The sequence below is a fragment of the Mchenga conophoros genome, linkage group LG16 (assembly GCF_057382185.1).
Source record: "Mchenga conophoros isolate Kocher_MC1m ecotype Shallow Benthic linkage group LG16, M_conophoros_male_GT1.1, whole genome shotgun sequence".
Taxonomy (NCBI): domain Eukaryota; kingdom Metazoa; phylum Chordata; class Actinopteri; order Cichliformes; family Cichlidae; genus Mchenga; species Mchenga conophoros.
Window position 1 is genome coordinate 2,036,066 of NC_140541.1, and position 19,610 is coordinate 2,055,675.

General features: G+C 43.7%; 1 protein-coding gene and 1 long non-coding RNA gene across 4 annotated transcripts in view; one reads left to right on the plus strand and one right to left on the minus strand.

Moving 5' to 3' along the window:
- raph1a (Ras association (RalGDS/AF-6) and pleckstrin homology domains 1a) overlaps positions 1 to 11,941 on the minus strand; it is a 78,943-nt gene extending 67,002 nt beyond the window's left edge. For all 3 annotated transcript variants that reach the window (XM_085250480.1, XM_085250481.1, XM_085250479.1), the window contains exon 1: positions 11,740 to 11,941. The gene's annotated coding sequence lies outside the window, so the exon portion shown is untranslated. The remainder of the gene's footprint in view (positions 1 to 11,739) is intronic.
- A 2,218-nt stretch (positions 11,942 to 14,159) lies between these two features.
- Positions 14,160 to 15,048, plus strand: LOC146556071 (uncharacterized). Its single transcript, XR_014888999.1, has 2 exons — positions 14,160 to 14,254; positions 14,850 to 15,048. It is a non-coding gene; the product is annotated as an uncharacterized LOC146556071 (long non-coding RNA).
- The last annotated feature ends 4,562 nt before the right edge of the window (positions 15,049 to 19,610 follow it).

Genomic DNA, 19,610 nt, shown 5'->3' on the forward strand with positions numbered 1-19,610 from the left:
GTTTGTTTTACAGAAGAACAGACAAAATTGACTAACTTTTGTCAATATCAAATAAACTGAGAACTAAAAGGAAATTCTCAATCTCTCCTTGTTGTATAGCTTAGCTTTTCAAACAGTTTTAACAGTTACTTTAGTCTGACAAAAGCCGAATGACGAATTAGCGCTTCCAGTCAGAGACTGAGGCTACGTCCACACGTACACGGGTATTTTTGAAAACGGAGATTTTCCGTTTTCGTTTTAAAAAAATAATCCCGTCCACACATAAAGGCAGAAATGAAGGAAAACGCTGCTATGAACATGCCAAAGCAGCAGGTGGCGCTAGATTCCTAACCGGTGCAGAAATGTTGGCCAATCAGAAGTCTAGAAGCCTCGGTGGGAAAAAGTAAACAAAGCTGGGGCATAGAAGCAGAACAGAGCCGTATGTGTGGAGGGACAGTAACTGTGTGTATATGTAAGCATTTAAACACTGCAGAGAGTAGAATTAACAGTAACAGTATTGTAGAAATTCATTTCACCGAAACAATAACGTGGCGCACAGTGTGACGTCAAAAAATGCGCAAACCTTTGACACTGCGTTTTCTCCGTTTTTCTAGTCCACACGTAAATGCAAAAACTGAGTTTTCAAAAATCTTCGTTTTCAGTGACCAAAAACGCCGTTTACGTGTGGACGAAAGGTGCAAACGCATAGAAAAAATTTTCAAAAATACCCGGGTACGTGTGGACGTAGCGCATGCACCAGTTTATTGTATTTCCAGACTTGCTTTCGGCACAATTTACAGTGCACGCTACTCTGTTTTTTGTCAGACTTGAAATAGCCGAAATACCTTCACACTACGGAACTTCTATGGCTCTTCCGTTCGACAATCTCTGTGGCATTGGAACCATCATCTGTTTTCTCTTCGGTAACCTTCGGTCACGCTCGGTTGATTTTTCTAGTCGGCACACTCATTTCCTCCATTACCCGGGCGGTGCGGTGGCTGGCTGCTTCCCAAACAAATACACATGTGCGGCTTGGCACTTGTGCTGTACGTAACAAGTCACATGACGTGACGCTGCGGCTGTGATTGGTTCGGCTCTGCGCTACGTAATTTGGAATGGCTGTTCTTTTTTTTTTTTTAAGAGGACAAGAGCGGCGAGGTCTATCGTGATAGTTAAATTTTTCTATCGAGAAAAAGTTATATCGCGATACATATCGTTATCGTTCTATCGCCCAGCTCTACATCCATTCATCCCATCCATCCATCGTCATCCGCTTTATCCGAGGCCGGGTCGCGGGGGCAGCAGCCTAAGCGAAGAGGCCCAGACCTCCCTCTCCCCAGCCACCTCCTCCAGCTTATCCGAGGGAACACCAAGGCGTTCCCAGGCCAGCCGAGAGATATAATCTCTCCAGCGTGTCCTGGGTCTGCCCCGGGGCCTCCTCCCGGTGGGACATGCCTGGAACACCTCACCCAGGAGGCGCCCAGGGGGCATCCTTGTCAGATGCCCGAACCACCTCAGCTGGCTCCTTTCGATGTGGAGCAGCAGCTGCTCTACTCTGAGCCCCTCCCGGATGGCCGAACTTCTCACCCTATCTCTAAGGGAGAGGCCAGCCACCCTTCGGAGGAAGCTCATTTCTGCCGCTTGTATCCGCGATCTCGTTCTTTCGGTCACTACCCACAGCTCGTGGCCATAGGTGAGGGTAGGGACGTAGATCGACCGGTAAATTGAGAGCTTTGCTTTTACACTCAGCTCCCTCTTCACCACGACGGACCGGTGCAGCATCCGCATTACTGCAGCTGCAGCCCCAATCCGTCTGTCGATCTCCGGCTCCCTTCTCCCATCACTCGCGAACAAGACCCTGAGATACTTGGACTCCTCCACTTGGGGCAGGAACTCATCCCCGACCCGGAGTGGGCACTCCACCCTTTTCCGGCTGAGAACCATGGCCTCAGATTTGGAGGTGCTGATCCTCATTCCCGCTGCTTCACACTCGGCTGCGAACCGTTCCAGTGCGAGCTGGAGGCCCTCACCCGATGAAGCCAACAGAACCACATCATCCGCAAAAATCAGAGATGGGATTCTGAGGCCACCAAAGCGAAAGCCCTCCGCCACTTGGCTGCGCCTAGAAATCCTGTCCATAAAAATTATGAACAGAACCGGAGACAAAGGGCAGCCCTGGCGGAGCCCATCACCCACCGGGAACGAGTCCGACTTATTGCCGGCAATGCGAACCAAGCTCTTACAATGGTTGTATAGGGATCGAATGGCCCGTAGCAATGGGCCAGACACCCCATACTCCCGCAACACCTCCCACAGGACACCCTGAGGGACACGGTCGAATGCCTTCTCCAAGTCCACAAAACACATGTAGACTGGTTGGGCAAACTCCCATGCACCCTCAAGTATCCTCGAGAGGATAAAGAGCTGGTCCAGTGTTCCACGACCAGGACGAAAACTGCATTGTTCCTCCTGTATCCGAGGTTCAACTAACGGACGAACTCTCCTTTCCAGCACCCTGGCATAGACTTTCCCAGGGAGGCTGAGGAGTGTGATCCCCCTGTAGTTGGAACACACCCTCCGGTCCCCCTTCTTAAAGATGGGGACCACCACCCCGGTCTGCCAGTCCACAGGTACTGCCCCTGATCTCCACGCAACATTGCAGAGGCGTGTCAACCAGGACAGCCCTACAACGTCCAGAGCCTTCAGGAACTCGGGGCGGACCTCATCAACACCAGGGGCTCTGCCACCAAGGAGTTGTTTAACTGCCTCAGTGACCTCGCCCCCGGAAATTGGCGGGTCATTCCCCTCATCCCCAGACTTTGCTTCCTCCTCGGAAGACGTGTCAGTGGGATTAAGGAGGTCCTCGAAGTATTCCTTCCACCGCCTGACAATTTTCTCAGTCGACGTCAGCAGCGCTCCGCCAGCACTATACACAGTGCAGGTAGAGCACCGCTTTCCCCTCCTGAGACGCCTGATGGTTTGCCAGAATCTCTTCGAGGCAGTCCGAAAGTCTTTTTCCATGGCCTCTCCGAACTCCTCCCACACCCGAGTTTTTGCTTCAGCCACTGCCCGAGCCGCATTCCGCTTGGCCTGTCGATACCTGTCGGCTGCCTCCGGAGTCCCACAGGCTAACCAAGCCCGATAGGACTCCTTCTTCAGCCTGGTGGCTCCCTTCACCTCTGGTGTCCACCATTTGGTTCGGGGATTACCACCACGGCAGGCACCAACCACCTTGCGGCCGCAGCTCAATGCAGCAGCTTCGGCAATGGAGACGCTGAACATGGTCCATTCGGACTTAATGTCCCCAGTCTCCCTCGGAATGCTGTTGAAGCTCTGCCGGAGGTGTGCGTTGAAGATCTCGCGGACTGGGGCCTCTGCTAGACGTTCCCAGCACACCCTCACTACGCGTTTAGGTGCACCAGGTCTGTCCAGCGTCCTCCCCCGCCACCTGATCCAACTCACCACCAGGTGGTGATCAGTTGACAGCTCAGCCCCTCTCTTTACCCGAGTGTCCAGAACATATGGTCGCAGGTCTGGTGATACGATTACAAAATCGATCATCGACCTACGGCCCTCATTACATGTTAAATTATAATCTATGTACCACATCATTTTACAGTTATTATGTGTATTATAGTTTATTGTTGGGCAGTTGGTGAAGATGTAAAGCAGGTACGGTGCTGTGCAAAAGTCTTCCCACATTTCTTTCGATTTTTTAGGAAAATGGGAAAAAGGTGCAGTTACTGAAACATGTGCAGACATCCATGGAAATATCAAGTATGAAACAGTTGAGCTTGACAGTCAGTATTTGGTATGACCGCCTTCATTCGTCCATACAGCCTGAACTCTAAGGCAAGCTTTCCAGTTATTGCTTAAATAGTCTTGTGAAATATTTCTCTAAGCTTTTTGAAGGGCGCTCCAAAGCTCTTCTTTGGATGTCAGCTGCTTTTTGTTCTGTTAGATTGCAGAGGAGGCCAGACCATGAATGACACAGCTGCACTTTGGTTTTTCAACTAGGGCTGCCACAAACGACTATTTTGACAGTCGACTAATCAGATCATGTAAAACGTACGGCTTATTGCACCAGCGTGCATCTGCTCTTATACAACTATCAGCAGAGATGGGCAGTAACGCGTTAATCCGATTACTTTTTTCCAAGTAACGAGTAAAGTAAGGAATTACTATTGCAAAAAAGCTAATTGGATTACCGTTACTTTCCTGTAGGAAGGCTGCGTTACTGCGTTACTAAAACCGTGATTTTTTTTGCGAGAATGTCTCATGACAGTGACATAAGCGAGTGCGACGTTCGTGACAACAGCTGTGTGCAGATCAACAATGGATCATATATCGAGTGCAGGAGAGAGTATGAGCGTGCAGCGTTTAAAGCGTGGAAGTACTGACCTTACTTTGAGTTTGATTCCATAAAAAGTGACAAAAACATTAGCGTCCGCTGTGCGTGGGAAGAAAACGTCTTTTTACAGCGAAAAACCCCTAAACTTCCAAGCAAGCACCGAGTGCGCTACGACGTAATGGGAAACTCACAGAGAAACTCGCGGATTCTTCCACTGACCGCGGCACACCTGCACCAGGGTAAACCTCCGCCTACCCCACTCCTGCTTTACAGGTGAAAATAGAGCAACAGGACCGCTGAGTCTTTGACTTTATTTATTTTCTGCTGTGTTTTACTTGCATCTGAAAGAGTGAGTGTAAACACAAAAAATATTTTATTTTATGTGCTGGAATAGGTTTAAATGTTAAACTAATTTCTTCCAGTCAGAGAATGTTGCATATAATTAAATGTTTGCTTGATGCATAAAGTTAAAAGATTAAAACTGATAAAACAAGTTTTAAAAAGAGACTTTTCCATTTGATTACATTTTGTATGATGGATTATGTAGAAAAAGTAGAATTGGGCTGAAAGATCTACCCCTTTATCACCTATTCAGGTTGTAAATCGTGTTTTTAAAAACTAACTAAGTAACTAAGTAATTACTTTTGAAAATAAGTAATCAGTAAAGTAACGGGATTACGTTTTTGAGGAAGTAATCAGTAATTAGTTACTGATTACTTTTTTCAAAAAACTTCACCAACACTGACTATCATTAGCTTACAGCTTGAAGTGTTTCAGGTCTGTGCTAACTAAAAATAATCAAGATGATAGTTTGCAGATTGTTTTGGTGAAGTTTAATAAACTCAGCCGTCTGCTCCTTGCTATCTAAAATATAACAGGAGTATATTCTCCACCGTCTCACACTTCTGATAATCAGTTCTCTGCTTGACGTTTATTCAGCTGTGTAAAAACTATAACTTTAATCTCAGCCAAACCGATTTACTCAGGAACAAATACTGAAAAAAGCCAAACAACAACATTTTTAAGTTATCTAAGTGACTTATATATCATGCTTAACCTGAGTAGCCAAAGGCCGCGGGGGGTTGAAAATGATGTGCAGGGAGTCCGCTGTTCTCGCTGTGCTCTAGTGAGCCTTGAACCCCACTATCGAGCTGGTCGGTAACAGACGTCTCCGAAAACGTCGGAGCGCTCTTGCAAATATGTGATGTCTTGATAAACCGAACAGATATTTGAAGTTTACACGGCTAAGGCCACATTTGGAGGAGTCTTCGAATTTGGACAGTCTGTCGTGTCGCTGTAACGTAATCGGCCTACAAATGCGGGCTCAGGAGGATGCAGTTCCTGAATTTGGACACAGCTACGATACCGGACACAGCTTCTTCTTCTTCTGGGTTTGACGGCAGCTGGACTCCTTGTACATGCAGTGCTGCCATCTTCTGTTTCAGTCCGTTATTACACTCTTAAATCCTACTACTTATTCCTGTATCTTTCGGGATCTTACAAAGCTTCAAACGACACATCGACTATTAAGTTAGTTGTCGACGATTTTGATAGTAATCATGGCAGCCCTATTTTCAACCCATGTATGTTTTACTGCATTGGCAGCATGTTTGAGATCATTGGACCTCATTTACTAACATCTGCTGCAGTTTGTACCGGACTGTTTTGTTCTGACCACCATGCGTATTTATTAGTCAATCTGATTCATTCGAACCGACAGTCTAACAGGATCTCCATACAGTTTACATACCATCTGCATTCTGCCCCACTCCCATTACTGTAGTGACGCTGGTGTAAAAGAGAGGCCAGCACCTCTAAACCTAACAGTAGAAATAAGTGTCTGAGGTTGTGGTCGTAAATTTTGAAGCCATCCTGATAACCTTCTCCCACCAAGGATGTGGAGATCCAACCTCTTTAGATCCAATTAAAATCAAGACACTTAAAAAGATGCTCTGGAACAGAGTTTAATACACTGAATCATATGAACAGCAGGAAAAATACATACAGACATTTAGCAAGAGAATTACATAGCAGAAAGCAAGCAAAGCAAAACCCCGGGGTGTACAGCCTTAAGCACAGACAGCAGAACAACACAGAGACGGACAGAGAGCATCAGCAGAGGGGAAACGAGTGCTGGGGGTGTCCTCTGGTCCCCTGATATATAGGGATCAGTATCCCCGCCCCCTGTTGCTGAGTAACTTTCCCACCCGTCCAAACACAGCTGCAGGGGTCAGGTACAGGCCAGGGTACGGGCAGCCCTGGCTGAGGGCCCTGCCCAAGGGGACACCCTCAGGTTAGCCCTTTGCTTTGCCTTCTGACAATAGGTCACAGCATGGTCAAAGGCCACACATTAATCCTAATTACTAATATATAATCTTATAACTACATAGGTTCTTAAAACACTTCAGTGTAGTTCAAAGTGTGTGTGTGTGTGTGTGTGTGTGTGTGTGTGTGTGTGTGTGTGTGTGTGTGTGTGTGTGTGATTATATCGTCGTATGATATTTTATCGTGATGTGTTCAGGATCTCTGTTACAATGTTACTGTTTTGGTAACATTGTAACACTCAAAGACGTTGAGTGTGTATTGGGGAAGGTTAGTTACCGGAGAACTCTCCCCTTACATTACCTGCCCTGTTACTGTAAAACCTTAATAAACCTCGGTGAAGCAAAATGTCTTGTGCTTAAGACTCTACATGAAAGTTAAAATATATCTGTTCAGTGCACATAGATATATAGTGTATATAGTTACAGGAGGAAGAGGTGCAGTTTTCCAAAGTGTCTCCATTGGAGCATTTTTCATGGATTCAACCACAGAAATGGGAACAAAATCAAGCTAATGACACAACTGCTAAGTCTGGTACATGTAAACACAACACTAACTCATCTCTCTCTAGTTAGGTGTTTTATGCTTGGATGATTCATGGGTACAAGGACTGGATTAAAAGGCAGTGTCTGTACTGCCTTGGTGAGCTGAGGTGGGTAAGGCAGCCCGACGTCCCGGGGCTAGCGATTTTGCCAGTCAGGCTACCAAAATCTATCTCTGCCCTGCCCGTCGGGCTATTGTAGGAAGGAAAAATATATGTCAATGCTTTTGCATTCTTTCGGAAATGTAGCTGGGTAATTATGTCATTGGCATCGGTGAGCCACTGTCAATATGTGACATATTGAAATCGTGTTTGAATTTGCGCTTGTTTTTTGCTTTCACTTTGCAATCGCGCGAACTGTGTATAGAGAGTGACAGCACTGATCTGTGAGTGATGATAATTTGCACACCAATTCCTCTGACATCGTCTTATCAATCGTTAGCTCACTATGCAAACATGACAAGTGAAATCTCCCGCAGCTTAAACGTGAGAGGTTGATCGCGCAGAGAATCGCTGAGCGTTATGTGAGTGTGTGTAAAAGCAGCAGGATTTATATTTGACTACGATGACCTGGATGACTGAGAACCTTCACAGACAGATATATATTTTAGTTCTGCTGAGCCAAATAAGACAGGTCAGGGGGAAGAAGTGACAGCCAAAGAAAAGCTTACCACAAAACGGAAAAGTTGTGACAAATCAGACTATAAGGCAAAAAGAAAGTGCAGCTTTATGGTTTCATGGACAGAAGAATTTCTGTGGCTGCAATATGACGAGCTAAATAACCAGGGCTGCACATAAGTGGTCCGCAGGTGCGCATTCGCTGTCAAAATAAAAAACGCGCACAAGATAAGAAGTTGCAACGCGTGTTTGCATACATAAGATTTTCAGGAGGAGGACAGACATTTGTTTAGAACTCTTAAAGATGTCGAAGAAGCTCCTTTAAGCAATTACTGTGATGTTCCTCCACCTCCAAAGAAATGTCAGAAGGAGTCCGAACCACAAAAGAAGCGCGTATTCTTGGAAAAGTGGTTGCAGGAGGTGAGCTGGCTTCAAACAAATGATGAACGCACAGATGTGGTGCAGAATGTGCCGTGAAAATCCCACTCTAGGACAAAAACAGTGCCTTTTATATGGACGCAAACGCGCGCTGCAACTTCTTATCTGGTGCGTCTTTTATTTTGACAGCGAATGCGCACATGCGGACCACTTATGTGCAGCCGTGTAAATAACATAATGTTCTGCCGGCTGTGTTGTTGGTTTTCTCTCGATTTCTGAGTCGACAAGCGCCTTTGTTACTGGGACCAGTCATTTTAAGAAAGGCCCCCATTAGAACCCATGAGAAATGCAAGAAATGCATTATTGCTCAGTCTGCAATATCTTTCCCAGAACAAACACCAATTGCAAATAACATACTAAAAATAAACCTGAAAATCAGTTTAGAACAGCTACTATGTTGCAAAGAGTGAACTACCACTGGCACAATGTAGCAGTCTGTGCAAACTTCAAAAAGCAAACGGCCTCGATCTTGGTTCCACTTGTCTCTTACCCGTGACTTCAGTGGAAATTTCAAATTCAGGATCTGACACAGACTGATTCAAGTCCTACACAGTTCTTACAAGTTCATAGAAATTTCTGTTCAATTAGAACCAAGTGTTTGAGTTGATGATTGTAATTTTTATACAATGTTGTAATTTGTGTTTCAACAATTTTTTGATGAATGTTTTGTTTCCTTTACAATATTATACTTTAATGTATAATATTGTAAAGGAAACAAAACATCAATAAAAAAATTGCTCTCTTTTTTATTCGGGCTACTTACATTTATTTTGGGCTACCAAAAACTGAAGAGTCCCTGCCCGAAGGGCTACCAGGGATTTTGAAATTTTGAGAGCCCTGCAATGGTTAGCCAAATGATGTTCACGATATTTAAACAATTTAAACATGTAATCCACACCTTGCCAGCAATAAGCAGCAACTCGTACTGCATCAATGCTAAAACCATCAAAAATGGTGTCACGCTGTTTAAAAAGGCGCCAGGCGACTAAATCAGCATGTTAGTGAGGGCACAGTGGACAGTGTAGTCCAGGGGCTGGTCACACATAGCTGGGGAAGCCTTGAGTGGAATTAGGGCATCTGAGATTTTTATACTCCAGTTCACTCTCAGCACCACCCGGAGACACGGGATCCTGCCCCACTTTGCCGCACGCGAGCGCGTTATCGAGGCGGGACTTCTCAAAACTGCCAGAACAATTAGACTGGAGCTCTGACGAGCCCAGTTCCAGACGTTTACGCCTTTACGAGTGGTTTTAAGAACGTTTGGTTGAAATGAGGCATCACACATTTGAATGAGAAACGTTTAAAGCTGTTAGTGTGGTGAAATCATTCTGAATACTTTATATATCATTTCCTGTCTTGTGTCACGAGTGGACGCGATTAACTCCTCAGTTAAAGAAGAGTTTGTGATCACAGTCTCATTCCCACAAAATCAGTTGTAAGTACAACTTCATGTTGCACTACATCAGTACACTTACATCAGGCTTCTGTGACTGAACACACTACACTGCTCCTACATCTTCAGTCACACATTGGTACAAAGTGTGTGCCACAGCCCTTCCTTTTACTACAATGGTGAGTGAATGAAGCTTAGATCTTGTAGCTGTGGAGAGACTTGTGTAAAAACGTGTGCAGCTGTAGCAACAGGTCCACGGAGACACGAGCAGGAAAAACAACATGAGTCTTGTATGGAGATGCTGGAGCATCTGACCAGCAAAAACCAACATGCTTCGACACGGACGCTCTGAAACGACAGGAGGAAGCCTGTCGAAGAACCTTAGAGACGAGCACGGCAAGTGAACGCGTCAGGATGTTCATACCTGAAATCTTCCCAGCAAAGCTCCTGGAACAATCTCCCATGTGGAGCTGCAGGTTTGCCCTTCTAGCTGTTTGCCTGTTCGGTCTGGTTTGCACTCAGGAGTTTAAGATTAACCGTAACCACGTTAATCAGAGAAACTGCTCCATATTCTGCTCTCTCTCATAGACTGTATATAAAAGACAGACATGAGTAACCATTGGATACTTCAAAAGGAAGATCTTTCGTCATTGCCATCTCACTACTTTTTGAAGTGGTCATGATAAACAGACTGGTTCTTATACAGCGCTTTCTACTCTACCTGAGCACTCACAGCACTTTATACAACACGCATTCAGCCATGCACACCAGCATGGAACATACAATTCAAATAGTAATACCAGCATGTGATAAAAAGTACTGATGATATTCTTCTTGGTTATAAAAAAAACAATCACAATAACTGTGGTTTGGCAGAAATATTGTGTAAGTGTCTGCATATTATATTAAAAAATAAGATAATTTTGTGTAATTTTAGCATTATTATTAACATGGCCTGTTGGGAGCTGTATCAAATCAGCGCCTGCTAAGCCACACCTCTAATGGCTGTAACACAACTAAACCACGCCCCTATATTTAGTGTCAATAATATGGCTGGCTGTGCAGGAAAGGCTTCCAAAAGGTCGGTTGTTGACATGTGAATCTGTGTGTTGTACAGTTGTGGGTTCAGCTAACCGCCCTGCTAGCATTTCCTAATACCACTGCACATCTCTACGGACTCAAAAACAAACAACACTGCACACACCGTAACCACCAACACTGAGGAGTGGAGTCACGTCATTTAAACACCTGACAGCTTACAGCAACACACATAAAAAATGGCTGACCACCACTTCTAACCCTGCTGGGTCCGTCAGTGTAGACGGACAGGAGTGTGAGCAGGAGGACAGACAAGAGAGGAAGTTAGACCCTGACGGTGCACGGGAGGAGGACAGACAGACAGATGGCAGGCCTGCATGTCTAATGATGCTGCGTTTGGAAGGACTTTTAAAGAAGCCTCGGGGCGAGCCTTCGTCTGCTTATTACACAAAACATCACGAAAATGGAAACTGATGCTCAAATCACATCAATGCGCGTAATATGTGGATGCGATTTAACAGGACAGCAGTGAGTTGTGAGGCAGCTGCGGGGGACACGCCCATATCTGTGTAATGCTATATGAAGGCCACGCCTAGCTCGCGTCAGCCCGGCATGCCTGGCCTCGGAGCTACGCCGATATTCCGCCTGGAAAGGCGATGCAAGCCGGCTGCTGTTCCCCGGCGACCCTGCGCATACAGGCCGGGAGTGTGTGCGCAGCAGGCCCCGGCGCAGTGTGACACTACGAGCAGCGAGCCCGTGTGTGCACATGCAGACACCCCAGTGCCTTTTTTCTGTCACCCCCCCCCCCCCCCCCCTCACATCCTTCTCCTTTCTTTGCACACATGCAGCTTCTAACGGAATTAATTAGCTCTTATTGCAGCGGATGTTAACGAATGGAAATCGTGATGCATTTGTCACAAAACGAAAAAGCTCCGGTGTTCCAGCAGCCAGGAGAAGCCGCTTTAGTGCTTGATCCACAAAGGTTACCGAGAGAGAGGGAAAGGGTGAATGCGGTGCGATGAAGATGCGTTTAGGTGAGCGAGGAATCGGGCTACTTACTGTGCGGATCCAGGGAGGAAAAACCGCAGCCAGCAGCGGGAGACGGGACCGAGGAGTCCGCCGGGAGCTTCTGCGGTGTCACGGTGGACACTTCGCCGGGATTCTTGCCGGTTTTCACCGACTGCCCTTTTCCCAGATAGCCCAGATTCCACTGATTTCCCTTGCTGCTACACTGAATCCCAACACCGCTGCTGATACTGGAGGCTGGCACTCGGAGCACTTCCGGCGTGACTTTCACAATAAAACTAGAAAGATGAGCCCTTATTATTATTATTATTATTATTATTATTATTATTATTATTATTTAATAACTGACAATAAATAATGATAACATATTTATGTCATATTTATGTGTTTACATTGTAATGATAACTTTGTGGTAGCGGGCTACTCTCTTGTATATTAATTGTAGCTCATTTGCCTTAGGAAAAAAAAAGCATTATTATTAGTACTGACATTTGAGAATGCCACTTCTCATGTTTATTTGGCTAGGCTACACAATATTAAACACTTTTAGGTTCTATTTTTTATTTATCTCAATTTAGATTGGATTTTTTTTTTTTTTTTTTTTGTCATTGTAGAAGTTAAACTGAGGGAAATAATCCAGTTCCAGACTCCACACAGACCAGTGTATATTACATAAAAAAAGGAAGTTTTTGTTTTTTCTCTGTATATCAAATTTTAGATTTAAGGATTGAGAATAAAGTGCATATAAGGACCATACAAATAGGAATTAAGCTTTTACTGTGAAGCCGAAAACGCCTCACTTCCGGTATTCTGCAGTTTGACTTGACGCTACACCAGATCCCAAAAAAACTTGTGGGAGCGCGTATCCTCACACTGCGCGTTCCCGGTGGCTCATTTCCTGTCCTGCCCAACCCTTAAATCAGCCTTAACCAATCGGTGCTGATGAGTTCATTCTATTCTATTCTCATGTCATCTGTTTGAAAAGTTTATAATATAATATAATATAATATAATATAATATAATATAATATAATGGGCCAACATGTACCACGCACACACAAAATAGGCACCTGGTCCGATTTAAGAAGCTTTTTACATCCACGTGGTCAGACTTGGATACATCACTGTGTGCATGTGTGCACCAAGGCTGGACTGGGACAAAAAATCGGCCCGGGCATTTTGACTAGAGACCGGCCCACCAGGATAAAGATTGAAAATGTGATGTCATTCAGGGGTAAAACAGCAAAGGATTCTGGGAACTTGTGGCAAGAGGTACTAGCGCACGCAGGCTTTCAATTGAACTCAGTCACACAGCGATAATAAGAAACCCAAAAAATGTCAAGAAGCTGTTGTATTATTAACTGCAATAGCCGGTCGCATGACAGCCACGGGAAGCCGACGGGTAAAGAGATCGGTTTTTTTAATCGGATTACGTCGTTGAAGAGAAATTTTTTAAGCCATGTTTCCGAAGTAAGAGCCAACGGATGGTCTGGATATACCAAATATAACGTCTCAGAACACTCCAGCTCACATGTCAGTCTGCTCCAAGCATTCCCACAAAGGTCAGAGTTTTGTAGTAGTTATTACATCATTTTTCTTAACATAATTGATGATATAGGTTACAAGCAAGTCTGGCGCTGAACAGAAATTGTCGCGCTATGCTCCTTTATTTATTGTGCATAAATAGTGAATTGTCCTGACACAATATTGTGTTTCGCTTCTGTTATTATGGTACACTGACAAAAACATATACTTTTATTCACAGGATAAAACAGGTTTTTTGTATCACTAATTGTCCAGTGCGATTACAGCATACAGTATTATTGTCACTGCTACATTTCTGTACCAGAAATTATTTCCACTACTAATTAATTACCGTTGAGCTCAAAGGTCCTATTAATAAACGGTTAACGAATGTGTATTTATGAAGACGATTTGTGAGACTGGTAAACTTATGATATGTACGATGGTCTTTCGTTCTACACGGTGCATTTCAAGGTCCTGCACCCATCCGTCGGTAAACTGTACCTGGGCTTGTTGCAGTGACCTGAAGTTACTAAACTTCATGAGTGTATGCACTCACTCCAAGAACCGTATAATTATAAATCTGAGCGTGGTGAAAGTTGGGCAGCACGCTAACGTCTTTTGTCCACTCTGTGTGCTCGTAAGGGTCTGACCCGTTCACTCCTTTGATTTTTTCCTCGTACACAGCAAATTCAAAAGTGTTAAATGTTTTGGTGTTAATAGTCTCCTTGCAAAAGTAGAGTTAATTTTACTCTAAGCAGAGTCACATTCTTTTAATGTAACTCTGAGGTGTAAAATGATAGTAGTTAAAATCGAGTGTTAAAAATGAGTGTTTCTCTGTCAAATCTGGAGGTGTTACAATGGAAACATTAACTCTTGACCTCTTAACTCTGAACTCCTAGACGGGCTATGACACCAACAGAGTAAATTCACAGACTCCGCCCCCAGCACGGCTCCAATCGAAGCTGAAGTGAAGCCGTTTCAGAACATTTTGCTCTACATATTTGAGTTGTTTGCCATGCTTGGTAAGTCATTTTTTCAAAGATTGTTTCAATTATTATTATGAGCTTTTACTTCTGTGGCTCTTTGGAGTTGAGACAAAGCTGTGTGAAAGGCATTAGCCATGTTGCTCGCTGATAGCATAATATTCTGTTTTAGCTAGCTGAAAGGTATTGTTTGCGGGCAAATACCACAGCCTTGAAAAAAAGCTTGCATGTGAATTTTCAGTCAAACTTTTGGTCAAATACGCCTAAAACAATGTCTAGAATGTGAAATGTTGGTATAATGGTGCTACTTGAAGCCTGAAAACGATCGCCCATAAAAAAATTAAAAAAAACACGAGCAAACAGCAGTAGCAGACGTCCTGACTGGGTTCTACGTTAGCATAGATCCCTCCAGAGTTTTGTGCACACGGTTTAGGTAAAAATGAAAAAGGTTGAGGTTTTACATTTAGTTCAGTATTACCTGTTGCCTGTGTCTTTGTCTTTTGGGAAAATACTTTACACAAGTAATGGCTCAAAGAGGATTCCTTTTTTTTTTTTTTTACTGGGCTGCAATTGTTTACTGGATTATTTGTGCCATTAATTACTGTCAACTAATTTTTATTCAATCTCCACACAGGATATGCTTGTGAAGATGGAATATGGGGGAGAGCAGAAGTGCGTTGAAGTTCCACAAAGGGATGAATGAAGGACATGCATATTGTATTGAAGAAATAAGTGTTGAGAATGCTGTTATTTGCATTTACCATGTCAGACCTTTTGATAAACAAAATTCTAATGAAAGTGAGAACATGTACACTGTTACATCTTTCAGAAAATGTTTTGAAATTGTGGTGCACAGTTCAGAATAAATGTTTTTCAAAAACCATTGCATCTTTTTAGTAAATGTTTATTTCCAAAAGAAATTTCTAGAAGTTCAGAACAGTAAAATTCCCGCTTTTTAGAATGAATTAGAAGATAACTCTTACGTAGTTAAACTAAAATACTCTTTGAGAGTTAATATATAAACTCTTAACACCAAGTGTTAAATTATCAACTCCAGACAGATTTGGTGTTTAACACTAAATCAGAGTTAACGTACCAACTCTCCAAAAGGAGTTAAATTAACACTCTCTGGTGTGGACCCATATAGACACTTTAATAGTGTTGAAATCAAATCCGACAGTGTTAATTTGGACATGATGGATTTGCTGTGTATCTTTTCTTTGACTTTTCGTCGAGTCTGTCTTTGTACGGACCGGCATTGTTCTCCTTTTGTTTTGTACATTCCTATTTTGTGCGGCAAAGAAAAAACAAGAAGGTATTGGAACCGGAGAATGAACGTTTTGCGGTGCTGCAAATGCTTGCATTTGATGCGGTACTTGGATTGTTTTGCCACGAGTTCCCGGCATGCAATGCGCGAAAATCACGTGATTGCTAAACAAGGGGGAGGGTGCATCCGGCCTCCTCGGCTGTAATTGGTCCAGCCCAGAGTCGATCATGACCAATTGGCCAATCCAACACCTTTCATTATATATACCCTTCCTAAAAAAAAAAAAAAAAATCCATCGGCCCATAAAAACAAAAAATCGCCAGCGGCCCACCGGGCAAATGCCCGGTATGCCCGATGGCCAGTCCATCTATGGTGTGCACACAGTGATGTATGCAGATCCACACAAGCTTCATATTTTAATTTACTAAAAGGAGACCCCGACAGGATCAAATAATAATAATACGTTATTTTCTGGTATGTCTGGTAGCTCATATTAACACAACCCAACAATTATTATTATTATTATTATTATTATTTTAAAGGGTCTAACACCTAGCACACTTTTAAAATCAATCATTATATGTACAAAAGAAAAAATATTATGCTTTCTTCAAAGCACGGTCTGCAGGAGGTACGTCAGTTAGCGGAAAACAATCATGGCTCTCTCCATAGGACAAATATGTAGAACTGAAATGAGTTTCCAGAGAGCTCCCTCTAGTGTCAGACTGTCAGACTGCGCTGACTCATCATTCTGCGCAGCAAAATTCAAAGATCTGTGTGAAAGCAAAGAAAGGCCAGGAGTGCAGAGGGTGCTGTAACACCTGTATCACAGCGTTCAAACACACTCTACTCTTCCTTTTGACATTTCTCTGTCAATGTGTGACAGAAAGTTATTAGTTACTGTTTTTTCTGTTTGTACTGCCAAGCATCATCATCATAGTCAAACATGGTGCATTTTTCACAATGGACTATCTGCTGAGTCCCATCAGGAGCCAATATGAAAATATTACTAGTATTATTATTATTTTCTAGCTACCAGCTTGCTACAAAGAGCACAACATTCTCCATGTGTCAAATCATAGTTATGGTCCACGAGACGATGGGAGAGACTCGCACACCTGTCCCTTATGAACGCCCTCACACATGACTTGAACGTTAAATGGGCTGATTGCTTTTCTTTTCTCCCGGAGCGCACAGAGCACTTTATACAACAGGCCGCATGTTTTCCTGTGCTTAAGAGGATTCTTGCCCATTGATATTTGCATATTTGGCATGCAAACTGGAGCAGCCAGGGATCAACCCACCAGTCTTCCAGTCAGTGGATGACCCACTCTACCTCCTGAGCTTCAGCCAGGTCCAACCAGTGGACAGTGAAAATGTCCTCATTGCGCCTCACGAAGAAACCTGTGAACACAAAGTCACATCTGACTATTATCATCACTGCACCCAGATAAAGGTGCTGCCCAGCTGGTGAACATTAGAGCCGGTTGGACACGACTATGCTGTGATTTCGAGCTGGGTAAAAGATGCTAAATTAGCTTTTCTCTCTCTCTCTCTCTCTCTCTCACACACACACACACACACACACACACACACACACACACACACACACACACAACCGAGTTTAACAATGTAGCAGCTGTATTTCATTTTCTTTGCACTCACAGAAAAAAACTTTGTCTAATCCCAAGAATCCACCTGTCAGTGTTACAATGATGGAATTAAACCATTTTAAATGGGAGACCTGCTGGCTTCAATAAGACAGTTGATTTTTTTTACAGCAGAACACTTGGGGCTGCTGCAGAGAGGAAGGAAGAGGAGGAGGTACAAGCTGCAGCTCTCAGCCACAGACTTGCATGCTGTGTTTGGCACTAACTAGCTGAAGAGAGCCATTGCTATAAATCTCTGATGGGGTTAACTTTTTTATTGTTGCTCAAACTTTAGAGCTCAACCCTGCACTTGTGGGGTGCAAAGAGACTGCATGCCAAATAAGAACACCAATTTTCCAAAGCCAAAGCCAACAAAGAGCCGCAGATTAGACAAACAGAGACGAGCAGGCAGTGGAACTTTAACCTGGTGGTGCGCTCAGCGGGAGCGGGACGTCCCCTGCTGGCTTCCTCTGTTGACTTATAATAGAAAGACAATGGAAAAAGCAATCAAAGATTTCCACCCACTTATTACATATATGTATATTTTTTAAATGTGCATTACGTATCTCAGTACTTTGACGAGCTTTCCAACTCACAGCCCACGCTGCTAATTTGAAATGTCGGGACATTTTATTTTCATCCCCTTGCACAAAGCTGTGAGCTCGTCACTGGAGGAACAAGGGAAGGTTAATGGCTGCACATGTACACACAGTGTGTGGTGTGTGTGTGTGTGTGTTCAACCCGTCTATGAAGATGCATATTTTAAATATCAACTCAACACATGAGATGGAAGCATAACCACATTATTAACCTTTCCACAGAGCAGACGTCTTCCTCCCCACACCTGCGGGTAGTGCTTGCTCATAGGGATCATCAACAAAGCACGTTGAAGCGACTCTTGCTGTAAACTGGCACCGTGTGAATTTATGTGGCTGAACTGAATCCACATTACTGAAACATTTATGTAAATTCTGAAAAACTGAATGTTTTAACATTGCGTGTTAATTCTTCACGAGGCAACTTTGTTACAACTTTGACATGCCCTGTATGTTAGTACATGTACTAACATACAGGGCAACTACTCACCAAATGAATTTCACTGTTGTGGATATAACGTCTTAACTGGTTCATTGTTAATTATAAACGGACTTATCCTTTACTTGTATTTATTAGAAATATTACAGGGAGTGCAGAATTATTAGGCAAGTTGTATTTTTGAGGAACAATTTTATTATTGAACAACAACCATGTTCTCAGTGAACCCAAAAAACTCATTAATATCAAAGCTGAATGTTTTTGGAAGTAGTTTTTAGTTTGTTTTTAGTTTTAGCTATTTTAGGGGGATATCTGTGTGTGCAGGTGACTATTACTGTGCATAATTATTAGGCAACTTAACAAAAAACAAATATATACCCATTTCAATGATTTATTTTTACCAGTGACACCAATATAACATCTCCACATTCACAAATATACATTTCTGACATTCAAAAACAAAACAAAAACAAATCAGCGCCCAATATAGCCACCTTTCTTTGCAAGGACACTCAAAAGCCTGCCATCCATGGATTCTGTCAGTGTTTTGATCTGTTCACCATCAACATTGCGTGCAGCAGCAACCACAGCCTCCCAGACACTGTTCAGAGAGGTGTACTGTTTTCCCTCCTTGTAAATCTCACATTTGATGATGGACCACAGGTTCTCAATGGGGTTCAGATCAGGTGAACAAGGAGGCCATGTCATTAGTTTTTCTTCTTTTATACCCTTTCTTGCCAGCCACGCTGTGGAGTACTTGGACGCGTGTGATGGAGCATTGTCCTGCATGAAAATCATGTTTTTCTTGAAGGATGCAGACTTCTTCCTGTACCACTGCTTGAAGAAGGTGTCTTCCAGAAACTGGCAGTAGGACTGGGAGTTGAGCTTGACTCCATCCTCAACCCGAAAAGGCCCCACAAGCTCATCTTTGATGATACCAGCCCAAACCAGTACTCCACCTCCACCTTGCTGGCGTCTGAGTCGGACTGGAGCTCTCTGCCCTTTACCAATCCAGCCACGGGCCCATCCATCTGGCCCATCAAGACTCACTCTCATTTCATCAGTCCATAAAACCTTAGAAAAACCAGTCTTGAGATATTTCTTGGCCCAGTCTTGACGTTTCAGCTTGTGTGTCTTGTTCAGTGGTGGTCGTCTTTCAGCCTTTCTTACCTTGGCCATGTCTCTGAGTATTGCACACCTTGTGCTTTTGGGCACTCCAGTGATGTTGCAGCTCTGAAATATGGCCAAACTGGTGGCAAGTGGCATCTTGGCAGCTGCACGCTTGACTTTTCTCAGTTCATGGGCAGTTATTTTGCGCCTTGGTTTTTCCACACCCTTCTTGCGACCCTGTTGACTATTTTGAATGAAACGCTTGATTGTTCGATGATCATGCTTCAGAAGCTTTGCAATTTTGAGACTGCTGCATCCCTCTGCAAGATATCTC